Consider the following 12,008-nt stretch of genomic DNA (forward strand, 5'->3'; position numbering starts at 1 on the left):
TTTTTAGAAGTGAGTAAACAGCAGTGTGTTATACCATCTCGTTTGTCACTCTCTTCTGAGTTTAGTGCTATGGTCACTGGACTTTTAGCACAAATATATTCTTTAACAGTTTCCTGTTAGGAAGGAATATCAGTGGTTTTGGTCTTTCTTAAAAGTCTGGTATAACTCATCCCTATCCCTCCTCCTAGAAATTCCATTAGTCAGGTTAAATATTTCTGAATGACAGGAACCGTGTCTTATGGCTTTGAAATATATCATTGTAACTACTGCAATCACTTTTAATGGCTTTCCCTTAAGCTTCCCTTGCTTAGTGTCTGAACATGTTTTACCCTCCTTGTTGCCCTTTCCATCCATCCATTTCCAGCTACGGCAAAGATAAATACACCCCTTTTAATGTAGGGGCAAGTTGTCAATGCAGGGCATGGAGTGCAGTAATTCAGGCTTCAGGGTGTATTAATAACTCAAGGTGAAATCTTAGCCCTATTGATTTAAATAGGTCAGGATTTCACCCCAGTATTCTGTGACCACACTATTTGGTGCGTGAGAGGCATTTCAATACGTTTGTCTTGTGATTGTTAGAAATATTGAATGGTACCCGTCAATGGTAAGTAAGATTTTTGTTTTGTTTTTGTTTTATAAGCTTTAGAAGCTGAAGGAGTCATTCTTACAGCTGAACTATTGAATATGGCACTTCAGGTTTGATATGACAGTGAGGAGGCATTCACCCCACACTAGCCTTGGGGGGTTAATGTAGGCAAGAAGGGCCAATTAGCCATAGGCTGCACCTGGAGGGGAGCTAGGACACAATGAGGCTTACCTGGGGATGAAGCTCACCTGGGCAGAAACAAGTGGGGATTCTATAAAGCCAGGGAGCTGGCAGCAGCAAAGGAGGACCTGCAGTGAGGAATCATAGACTCTCAGGGTTGGAAGGGACCTCAGGAGGTCTTCTAGTCCAACCCCCTGCTCAAAGCAGGACCAATCCCCAACTAAACCTGCAGTCATGGTTCCTGACACAAGGGAGGCTAGGAGCCTGTACTGGAGAGTGTAGGAAGTAGTCCAGGGAAGGAGCAGTAAGGGCTGGGAGAGTAAAGGCCTGAACTGCTGGGTCAAGGGTCCCTGGACTGGAACCCAGCATAGAGAGTGGGCCTACCACCTGCTGAGGGAGTGACATGCTATGGGTGGCCTATTTGGGGACTGCTGGGGACAGTTTAGAAGGAGACTTTGATAACACCCTGGAAAGGGGGTGGGGGGCTTTAATGCGGCTTGGCCAGAAGGCTGAGCCATGAAGAGGAAAGTATTGCAGCTCTGGGAGCCTGAGAGGCCATGGAGCGAGTGAGTGAGACGATGGTCTGAACAATCACAGGGCAGCTTGTCAGGCCACGTGGCGAGTGACTCCCCAGATGGGCCTTAAAGAGGAGTCAGAGCAGTAAGAGAGTTACTGTTCCTAACGGTTACTATTCAAACATGAGCGCGTGAGCAGCCTGTCATGAGCTGGGACTTGTGACTATGCTAGGCTGTCCTATGTTGTGGTGCTTTGGTTGTTAGACAAACATCCCCTAGGCTCAGTCTGAGCCCATTCAATTCATTACTTCCCTCAGGATTAGAGCTGGGCAAATAAGGGATTTTGTTGGTTTGCTGGCAGTGTTGAAAAATTAAAAAGAAACTCATTTGGGGTCAAACTGAAAATGATAGTTCTGAGATTTGTTGTTGGCAAATTGAAAGGGGAGAAGGCGGGGGGGGGGGGGGGAAACAAAAATACCCAACCCTGTGTCAAAACAGGGTGAAAGATTTCTACATTACCCAAACAAACAAAATTGACTCTAAACATTTAGGTAATGTAGAAAGAAAATGTTTTGACTTTCAAGCATGTTGACAAAAGCAAGCAAAAGATTCACCAAAGAGGAGGTGGCGGTGGCAGCAGTGGCACCCCCATGGGCTTATAAGCTTTAGCCCAGTGGTGAGAGCTTACACTTGGGATGTGGGAGACGGAGCTTTAATTCCCCCGTCTGCTTGATGTGGAGAAGGGATCTGGGCTTGGGTCTCCCCCATTCTAGGCAAGTGCTTTAGCCACTGGGCTATGGGAAAGTCTGGTATGGGGCTTTCTCAATCTCTCCTCTTGAAGCTGTTCCACTTGGTTTAAATAGGTGGGTTAAAGTATTTGTGTTTAAATAGTAATTGGAACAGGGACCTGATCTTGGGTCTCCCCTCTCCTGGGGGAGTGCCTTAATTACCAGGCTATGGAGTCACTTTCACTCTCTTTTTCCAGCCCAATGATTATCCATTGTTATTCACAGTGGCAATTCAGTAGTCCTTCACATATGTGCCTGGGATCTCAGATGTGATCTCTTTCGGAGCAGCTTTGGATTCTGCTTTCTCAAATGCCGTCATGATATTTACTTGCAAATAAACTGTTCAACCACGAGATGTCTCTGTGGTGTTTTAAAAGTGACACAATAGCTGTTGAGACAGCTTTTTTTTTATTTGTATGTTCGCTTGTGGCTGGTTTCTCTCCTCAATAAATAGTTGTTTTACGACAAATGACAGGGAATACATTCATCCTCCTTGCAGGCAAGCTACTGGGTTGGAGTAGCTAAAATGTTGTTCAGCTCTGAAAATAATGGTATAAAGTGGCACTGTGGGGGTGATGTATTTGTTAGGGGTTGACATATAAAATGTATTCAGTTTGAGTGAAAAGATTTTAATTGCCATCTCTGCAAATTCAGTCATGGACCTGAGATCCTCGCTGGGCTCTCTCCTTGTCTTTTTTCATCACCGCCTGTAATAGGTCCTGCATCCCAAGTCAACCCTCTAGGACATCTGGGCATTGGGCAACCCCAATTAATAGAACTTAGAAAACGACTCTGACTGTACAACAAGAAATAGCCCTGCAGGACCAACACAGCCTAAGAAATGTGAGCGGAATTCTAACAGGAAGGAAAAGGAGTGAAAACATTAGTGTAAAAAAACAAAACCACATACATGAGCCCAGATTCTCAGCTGGTGTAAACTATCCTAGCTCCAGCGTAGCTACACTTATTTATACCAGCTAAAGTCCTGGCCCAGTGAGCAGATCTGTCATGGAAGAACAACTTTCAAAGTAAAGCTGTGCTTTAAGCTCTTGAGTCAGAGGTACACTGAAGATCACTTTTGCAGACTATAGATAATACTTGTTCTTTCATATGCTAGATACACTGAGGATAAGGAATGTACAGTAGTGGGCTCCTCTAGCAATCTTTACACAGTAAGAATTTTATTTTTCATCCATATCTAATTATGACTAGCCAATATTAATTGTTAGAGGTAACTTACTCTTCTTTACATTTTTCTGTCATTCTGACCTAGAGAAAAGTGTAGTTCTGCAAAAAAAGGGGCATTTATCTTGAAATGTTGAAATATAGTGCATCTACAAGAGCTGAAAATATCTTTAACCTAAGACCAACTAAGAAACAAAAAAGCCAAAGGAAATTCTTTCTTATTGCCACAAAGGATTTTTGAATCGTGAGAAGGCAATGCTGTAAATTGGGCTCTAAAATGCATTTAAGTCCCTCATTCAGGAGCTGTCCAAGTCCTTAATTTTCAGTGTTCGGACTATTTCCAAAAGGGCAGTAATACCCAAAAGCAAATCACTAATAATCATCATTAGACATTGACAGTAATTGGCAACAGTTTTTTTGCATGGAACCTGTAGCTCCTCCAACTCTACATTATCCTCTCAGTTTGAAAATAAAACAGCCTTACTACTTCTAATCAGTCTTTGTCTTCTCTGTTTGAGACCTTAGCTCTTGGTCCTCCAGAATTGGTCTACAGAGGGTGCTGCTATTCAAGGTACAGCTTACATAGTGCATTTGAATCAAATATTTGATTCCAGGTATTGTTTCAGCAATGTTATTCTTGCCCTACAGCTATCTATAAGTTCATACACTATATTTGCAGGCATATATATTGTAAATTATGCCATGTAAAGTGGTATGTTCATCAGGGATTTCTGGTGGGTGACTATATAAATCATTCGAGGCCAGGTGCTGCCAGTCTCAGTTATAATGAGTAATAATTTAGAATAGGCTGATCACAATCAATGGGACTATTTTCAGAAGGCCAGTTTCTGCCACCCTTACTCCTATTGAGTTGCACTGCACTACATATGTAGTCCTATTCAGGGCCACCGAGAGCGGGTTTGGGTCCTGGTGAAAAAAATTTTCCGGGCCCCCCAGCAAGGGCGGCCCAGCTAAACAGGGCTGACCGGGGGTGGGGGGTAAGCTGAGCCCCGGGCCCCTTTCCGGACCGCCGGGCCCCGGTAAGGCGACGAGGGGGGGGGAAGCCGGGCCCCAGCCCCCTTCCGGACCGCCAGGCCCCGGTAATTTGTACCGGCTTCCCCCCGCTCTTGTCGGCCCTGGACCTATTGAAATCAACGGGCCTAGTGAAGCAAGCACTGGACTTTTATTCCCAGCTCAGCCACTGGCCTGCCGGGTGACCTGGGCAAGGGATTTCACCCCTCTGTGCCTCGCTTTGGCCATCTGTTAAATGTGGCTAATGATCCTGACCTCTTTAATAAAGCACTTTGAGATCTATTGATGGAAAAACAGTATATAAATCCTAGATACTATTTTTATTTATGGAGTAAGCTATTATTCAGCAGGAGCAGAATTTCACCCTAGGGGGAAATGGAGTTGTTTCTTTATGTGACTGGAATCTCAGGATCAAAACACAGCCTCACATTATGTACACTGGGTACCAACAAAATATACAGCAAATGTATTTACTCATTCCACTCTATAAAATCCCATGCTGACCTCCTGTACAATGCGTTAAGATCCACATGTGAACTTGTGATACTGTTGCTAGATATATTTCAACAAATGCAAATGGACTGCTTAAAATTATTGGCCAAGAAAGCCAACCGTGCTGATATTTTTGAGGTTCAATTGGGTAATCTCCAACCAGAAAGTTGGAGCAGGGTATTACCAGCTTTTATCAAGATAAACATTCAGTTTTTGTTGTCTTTATTAAAGACCAAACCAGTTTGCTTTCATTCTTTAAAGCACTTTCAAAGTTTAAAAAATGAATTGTATGGGGAAAACGAAGTCAAAAATGTGTTAAGATGCTGGCAGATCTAGAACTTCCGATTTAATTGTTACACACCAGATAATTTAACGCAGATGGAAAGTGCTGGCGTATTTGCTATCTGGGCTGCATGTATGAACAAAGCACTGGAGAAAGGTCCTACAATCACAGAGAACCTCTGTTCATCTTTCTCCTTCTGGACTAAAGTGGAGTAGAACCTGCCCCCCAGGATCCTCATCCATGCAGGATGACGGTAGTTCCTGCCACGTCGTGTCAAGGTAGGGCATGAGGATGAGGAAGTGCAGAGTGTCGAGCATGGGTGCACAGAGGTGTCCCCTAGGCACAGTTCAGAGGTGGACTGGCTGAATGTCACTCAGATGGCTAGAATATTCACCTCCTCTGCAACAGATTGGAACTGGCGAATGCCCCAGCGCTGCCTTGTCACGGTTACCAACATCCCTCCTCACCACACGTCTGCTTGCGTGTCACTCCAATTTGTTGTATTTTTGCCTTAAATTAGATGATAAATTCTCTAGGGCAGGGACTGTCTCTTACCGTGTGTTTGTACAGTACACTGGGGCCCTGATCTTTCATGGGGTCTCTAAATGCGACTGTAATTCAAGTAATAAGTAAGGGAGGTCTCTGCAGGATTGGGGGAATGGGGAATACCACTGTGGAAGCTGCTAGCCCTGTTTGAACAGAAAGGGTGAACTGTATGTGTGTGTGGGGGAAGGTGGAGGGGTCGGGGGGGGGGGGGTTCATGCATGAATCAAAGGGGAGAGACAGCCTGGCCCATGCTAAATTTTTTCATCTGTCCACCAAAAACATTGAAAACTGGCCCTTGAAAACCTGTTGGACAGCATGACGGGCTCTTCTTTACTACCAAACTGGGACCCAAACCACAAAAAGCGCTGTATCCCTCACTAATTCCACAAGCCAAGTGTTTCAGCTCAAAATAGTCCTTAGTGAAACTACTGATGTCTGTTTGATCTCATCATCAGTCAAATGTTGTCAAAGCATCATGTCTAATATAGTTCTCATTAGTGTTTCATGCACTATTACCTAACTATTTGTTTTGTAATGAATATCGCATTAGTTTAGCATTGTGGAGTTCTACCATGGATTCCTTTTGTTCAGTCTTTGAAGTGTGGAAATTCTGACAGATGCCATCTCAGTTTTGCAAGTCCAGATTCTGTCTCTGTGTTAAGCATCTTTTAACATGGTTGCCTTTGCTGTTTGTGCATGTTGTTTCTTGAATGACAGGGGAAGTTTATGAACCAGTGGTATGTGCTTCACTTTTCCTCGCTGATCAATCTTGTTGTTTTAAATACCCTTTTCCACTTTTTCCACAAAGCTCTCTTTTCAGAAAATGAATGTGAGAGGAATAGGGATGACTCAGAGGATTGGAAGTGGGTTATCGATTCTGTCACCTCTAAGTCAATGGTAACGGATTCAGCCCAAGTTGGTAGCTACTCAAAGCCATTGCCGTCTGGTAGCTCTTTAGTGGCTTATGTATGTTTCAGTCCAGTTCTCAGTGGACAGGAGTCCACGTCACAACTGTTGCCATGGCAACCGGCACCTTTCATGGTGGTCTCGGCATAGAGGCCATGGACTGAGTGGTCCATTGAGACAGAATCTCCTCTCACCCCTAAAGGGGATCCCTCCAGGTAGAGTCAACGAACACTGAAGAAGTGGTGGTAAGAGGCTTTGACTGCCTCTTCTCAAGTTGGATATGTTCCGTGTGTAGATAGAGGATTTCAGGAAGGAAGGGCTTGGGGTAGATCTCAGCTGGTGTAAACTGCTCCATTGGATCTGTCTCCTTGTGGGCAAGGCACTGGTCTGGGACTTGGGAGACCCAGCTTCAGTTCCCAGCTCTGCCACAGACTTCCTGTGTGACCTTGGACAAATCCCTTAATCTCTCTGTGCCTCAGTTCCCCAACTGTAACATGGGGACCATGGTCCTTTCCCCCCACCCGTTGTTCTGGGGGGAAATAGTATGTAATCAAGGGCTGTATCAGACCGCCTATGCACAAGGGGACTGAATTCAGGTTGCCTGAGCATTTCTGAACTTCTGGGTGCTTGATCTTGCAACCTGGCTGTTCTTTTTAACATAGGTTTATTTGGTATGTAATTACAATCCGCTTGTGTTCAGTAGCGCCTAGAGGCCCAACTCCGGAGGGAGGCCCCGCTGTGTTAGTTCCTGCCCACAGAAGCTTATCTTTTGTCTGTCTGGTCCATTTAGATAGTATGGAAAGTGTCATTTCCAGCTGGTGGAGACATATATGCCCTAAAAATAGTGTAGATGCAGCACTGTGAGTGGTGGGACGGGCTAGCCCCACTGAGTATGTACCCGTCCACGATGCTAGGTACATAGTTGAGGTGGCTAACCCCTCCCATCACCCATGCTGCCATGGCTACACTCTGTTTTTAGCATGCTAGCTTGATCAACGCTAGAGCAGGTATATCTCCTCCTTCTCAAAGTGTAGAGGTACCCAAGGTATGAGGGGAAAAGGATGCATCATGAAGCAAAGTAGTCAGAATGATGGCTGGTAAACACCACGTTCTGCTGTTTCTTTTGGGCTGGGTGGGAGGCAAGAAGAGGATTCATTTTTTGTTTATATGTGTATGTACACATCCCCTGTATAATAGGGCACGAGTGGGGATTAGCCAATAGGAAATACAGAGGAGGGGAGAGCACAGAATAAGGAGGGCAAGGAAACTGCAAGAGGGAATGAGAGGTCAGTTATGGAGGGATGGGAGGGGATTGGGGCAATCATCCAATCACTAGAAAACACAGATCAGCAGTAAAAAGTGAAGAATCTGGTGAAATCACTAGAGCAAGTCAAAAATTCACCAAAGTCCAAAATGAACTTCCTGGTGAAAAATCAAATTTTTTGCAATTTTAATCCCCATGTTTGTAGAAAAATGTGGGGGGTTTCATTGGGAAAAACTGACCCTCCCCCCTGTGGTGGGGCAGATGATCTCCTCACCAGCCAGGCAAGGGTTAAAGAACTCTTGTCACAATCCATCACACCTCTGAAGTTTGTCGAGCCTGGAGGCAGGCCCTTGGGGTATGTCTACGCTGCATCTGTGGACTCGGTGTCTGCAAGCCTGTGCTTGAGCATCAACAGTGCATTGTAAACCTGGGTTTACAATTGCTGGACCCAGGTCTTGTAGCCACGCTGACGGGTCCATACTGCACTATGCAGACCCCAGGAAGACCTTCTACTTCAGGGGGCGTATCCCAGGTTTCCTAGCACCCTCGCTGGCTGTAGCTGCTCTAGGCCTTTGTTCAGGGTGTATTGTGGGAAAACGTGCCTGTTTTGAATGGAAGTTGTCTTAGCCCATGGACACATGCAGCCGGGCCCATTCGGGGTCTGCATGCTACCAGCAACACGGATATAGCACCAGTGGAAGAACTTGTGCAGCTCTTCCTTTGGATCCTGTTTCAGGGGTCAGGCAGAGCAAAACTTTTAGGCAGTTTATAAAAAACTGCCCATGTACTTAAACACACAATGTCAAGTATCAGGGGGTAGCCGTGTTAGTCTGTATCTACAAAAACAACAAGGAGTCTGGTGGCACCTTAAAGACTAACAGATTTATTTGGGCATAAGCTTTCGTGGGTAAAAACCTCACTTCTTCAGATGCATAGAGTGACTCATTACAGAAGCAGCTTTTCTTCTCCTGGAATTGACACCTCCGCATCTATTATTGGGAGTGGACTACATCCACCCTGATTGAATTGGCCCTGTCAACACTGGTTCTCCACTTGCGAAGTAACTCCCTTCTCTCCATGTGTCAGTATATAATGCCTGCATCTGTAACTTTCACTCTATGCATCTGAAGAAGTGAGGTTTTTACCCACGAAAGCTTATGCCCAAATAAATCTGTTAGTCTTTAAGGTGCCACCAGACTCCTTGTTGTTTTTTAAACACACAGCTTAATCCAATCATTTTGTTTGGAAATGAATGGGCCTTTTATGCATTTTATTGTAAATGTGTCCTGTACTGCAAAGCACAGCTTCTGGATTACTGTGATGAAGTTTCTTCAAAGTAGACGTAATAATGACACCTTGGAACACTTTCGTTGTAAACAGTCATTGTTACTGAAACTCACAATGTTAAAAACCTGACAGGCAGACAAACTGCCAGCAGGACTTGTAACACAACAAACAAAAACAGTTGCAAACCTCAGTGAACAGTGGTTGTGAGCAAATGCAATGCACAAGTGTGCAAAATACTCCAGTTCTGTGCCACCCGCAATTGTAACTGTCTGGGTGTCCACTGTGTCTCTGTTCTTTTTGGTCCTTCTAGTGTGTAATGGTTGCTATTGGAGTGCAGGACTGTAGGGGGTATACTTGGTAATTCCAACTGCTGCTGATTGCAGGTGACCAACTCTGGTATTGTCTGAAGGGTGCATGGCCTGCAGGACGTGGTAGCGGGGAAGAGACTCAAGGCATGGGGCTGGAGCAGGAGGTGCAGCTGGAGCTGGGAAGAACTCAGCGCAGTAGGAGTGGCACTCAGAAACAAGCAGAACCAAGGCTTAGAGCTCCCGGACTGGGGACCCTGTGGCATTAACTGGCCTATGGCTTTCAAATACTGCCTGCCCAAGTCCTCTGAGGAAGAAGGTGGGCTGGGCTGGTTTTCTTTGTTGAAATCCCCCCTGGATTAAACCCTGACCTTTACCTGCACTGAGATGTGGGAATTGAGAATTGCACAAGGAAGGGAGTTGGGGGTATATGCCCATCGTTCGGACTGCTTGCACACACAAAAAGGCCCAGAACCAGACCAGAGGTTTGCAGCTGCCCAGAGAATGACATAGGTAAGTGAGGTGCCCTCTCCCATCCCAAGGGGGAGACCTTGCGATCTTCACCTTGGACATCACCAAACTTCGTTTTTCTCGTTTGATTTTTTTTTTGACATCCTCCTCCCAAAAAACTTCCTGGGGGCTGGGGCAGGGGAAGCTATTTCCAGATCAGCACTAGACATCGCTACTGTCCAGAGGTATGTGGCAGGAAAGATGCCTGGCTGGGCTTCACCCTTTCACCCACGTGCTGTAGCTGTCAACGTCTGCAGGTGTCAGTCTCTGGCTTTGCCCTCACTGCCAAAAGATGACGTGTTTTTTTACAGCGCGATAACTAATCCATGGTAGCTATTGTGAGCCCCCTGGGGCAGGGATTGTCTTTTTTTGGGGTCTGTTTGTACAGCACCTAGCACAACGGGGTCTGCCTCTGTAACCACCTGGCTGGGTAAGGGATGAGACCACCTGGCTCGGCTGGCCTGGATGGGGGTGCCCTTTCAGGAGAGGGATTTTAAACTTAGCACATCTCGGCCATATGAAATGCGTGTGCATGATGCCTTGTAACGACCACCCATCCTGCCCCGAAATGATAACGTGCCAGCAAAGTGAGCATGCAGTTCGTTTGCTTATGCAATTCATGGGTGGATCACAGTTTTCATATTTTCCCCTATTTATTTGCATACTCTCATCACTGGTGCTCTCAAAAGTTCAAGCATGATCTAGAGAACATTGACTCAACAAATCATGCAGCTCGGTCAGCTCAGGACAAATTGTAGGCCACGTAACTTGCTTTTCATACAGGGAAACTGAGGCTGAAAAGCTAAGTGATTTGACCAAGGCCAAAGAGCTGTAGAGTCAGGATAAGAATTTGGGAGTTCCTGGCTCCTGCTCCATTGCTCACACTATAATCTGTTGGAGGCGAAGAGGATCAGGTTTCAGGAGGAGCATATGTTGGTGTGAGACTAGAGGGGGACAAGCTCCTGGGTGTGGCAGGGAGACAAATAGCAGAGCCCTTAAAAAAGCACTGCCTCTTACAACTTTGCCTGATTATTGCAAGTTAAATCCAGAGTATGCTGCAACAGGAAAGGGAAAACCAGCTATACAAAATCAAAACATCCTAGCTACGGAGCACAAGTGCATAAAGGTGCTCCCTGGGCACAGTTTGTAGGTGGATGGCTGAATGTCATTTAGCAGGACCATTAACTGCTGTAGACTACAGACAAGTAAAGTGAATAGGGAGAGTCATTAATAACCCATGTTCCGTAGGAGAGCCCTGACTATCATGCAATCTGTACACGCCACACTGTTCCTGTTTATATTTTGTAAGTGAAAGATCTATTATCTTTCCATTCTATCCCTCCCCAAAATGGCTCCTATCCTACTCCAATCTATTTCAATGAACTCAGAAAATGAGTCCTTATTTTTCTCTTCATTGCTCCTCTTTTTACAGCTTTCTAATATTGGTAAGTATGGAAATTTCATGTAAAAACATAAGGTTTTTTTTTTTTTAAGTCAATACTAGTTGGTTCAGAGAAAAGTTTCTCTTATCAGTGTTACCTAGCTGCTTTTATATACTGTCTGCGTGACTGAAATGAAGAACATTTTTAAAAAAAACAAACCCACCAACAATGATCATTTTTCTGCACCTCAAGTTTGTTTTATTTTTTTAATGATTTTGTAGCATTTTATAAGTGCAATACATGTTTCCTTTGTGAAAGTGCAGTGACATAACTTGAAGCAGTTATGGCCAGTTTCAGTCGCTAACAGTTACAAATTAAAACTTGATGATCTTGCAACCAAAATAGACAGAGAGCCTTATTACCAGAATTACAGCAGTCACTCTTGTCAGATAAGGGATTAAGAGCCAGCAATGAATAAGCATAAACAGCAATATAGTCCTCTGTAAGAAGAAGTGGAGGGGAGACCATGTACATAGTGTACGAATTGGACTCCAGATCTTCCTCATTATGTTAATTGCAGTACAAGTTGCTTTTGGAGAAACAGTCACTGAAGATAGCTGGCACGATTTGCGTTTTCTGCATTAATTTACATTTTAGCATGACGTATAGAAATGTAACAAAGGGGGGGTATGGGTGGGAATTGATAAACTTAATAGCTAACTCTAAGTCTGCGCTTTAAAATGTTTT

This window comes from Terrapene carolina, unplaced genomic scaffold (genome assembly GCF_002925995.2).
Source record: "Terrapene carolina triunguis isolate 2854851 unplaced genomic scaffold, T_m_triunguis-2.0 Scaffold136, whole genome shotgun sequence".
In the NCBI taxonomy this organism is placed as follows: Eukaryota; Metazoa; Chordata; order Testudines; family Emydidae; genus Terrapene; species Terrapene triunguis.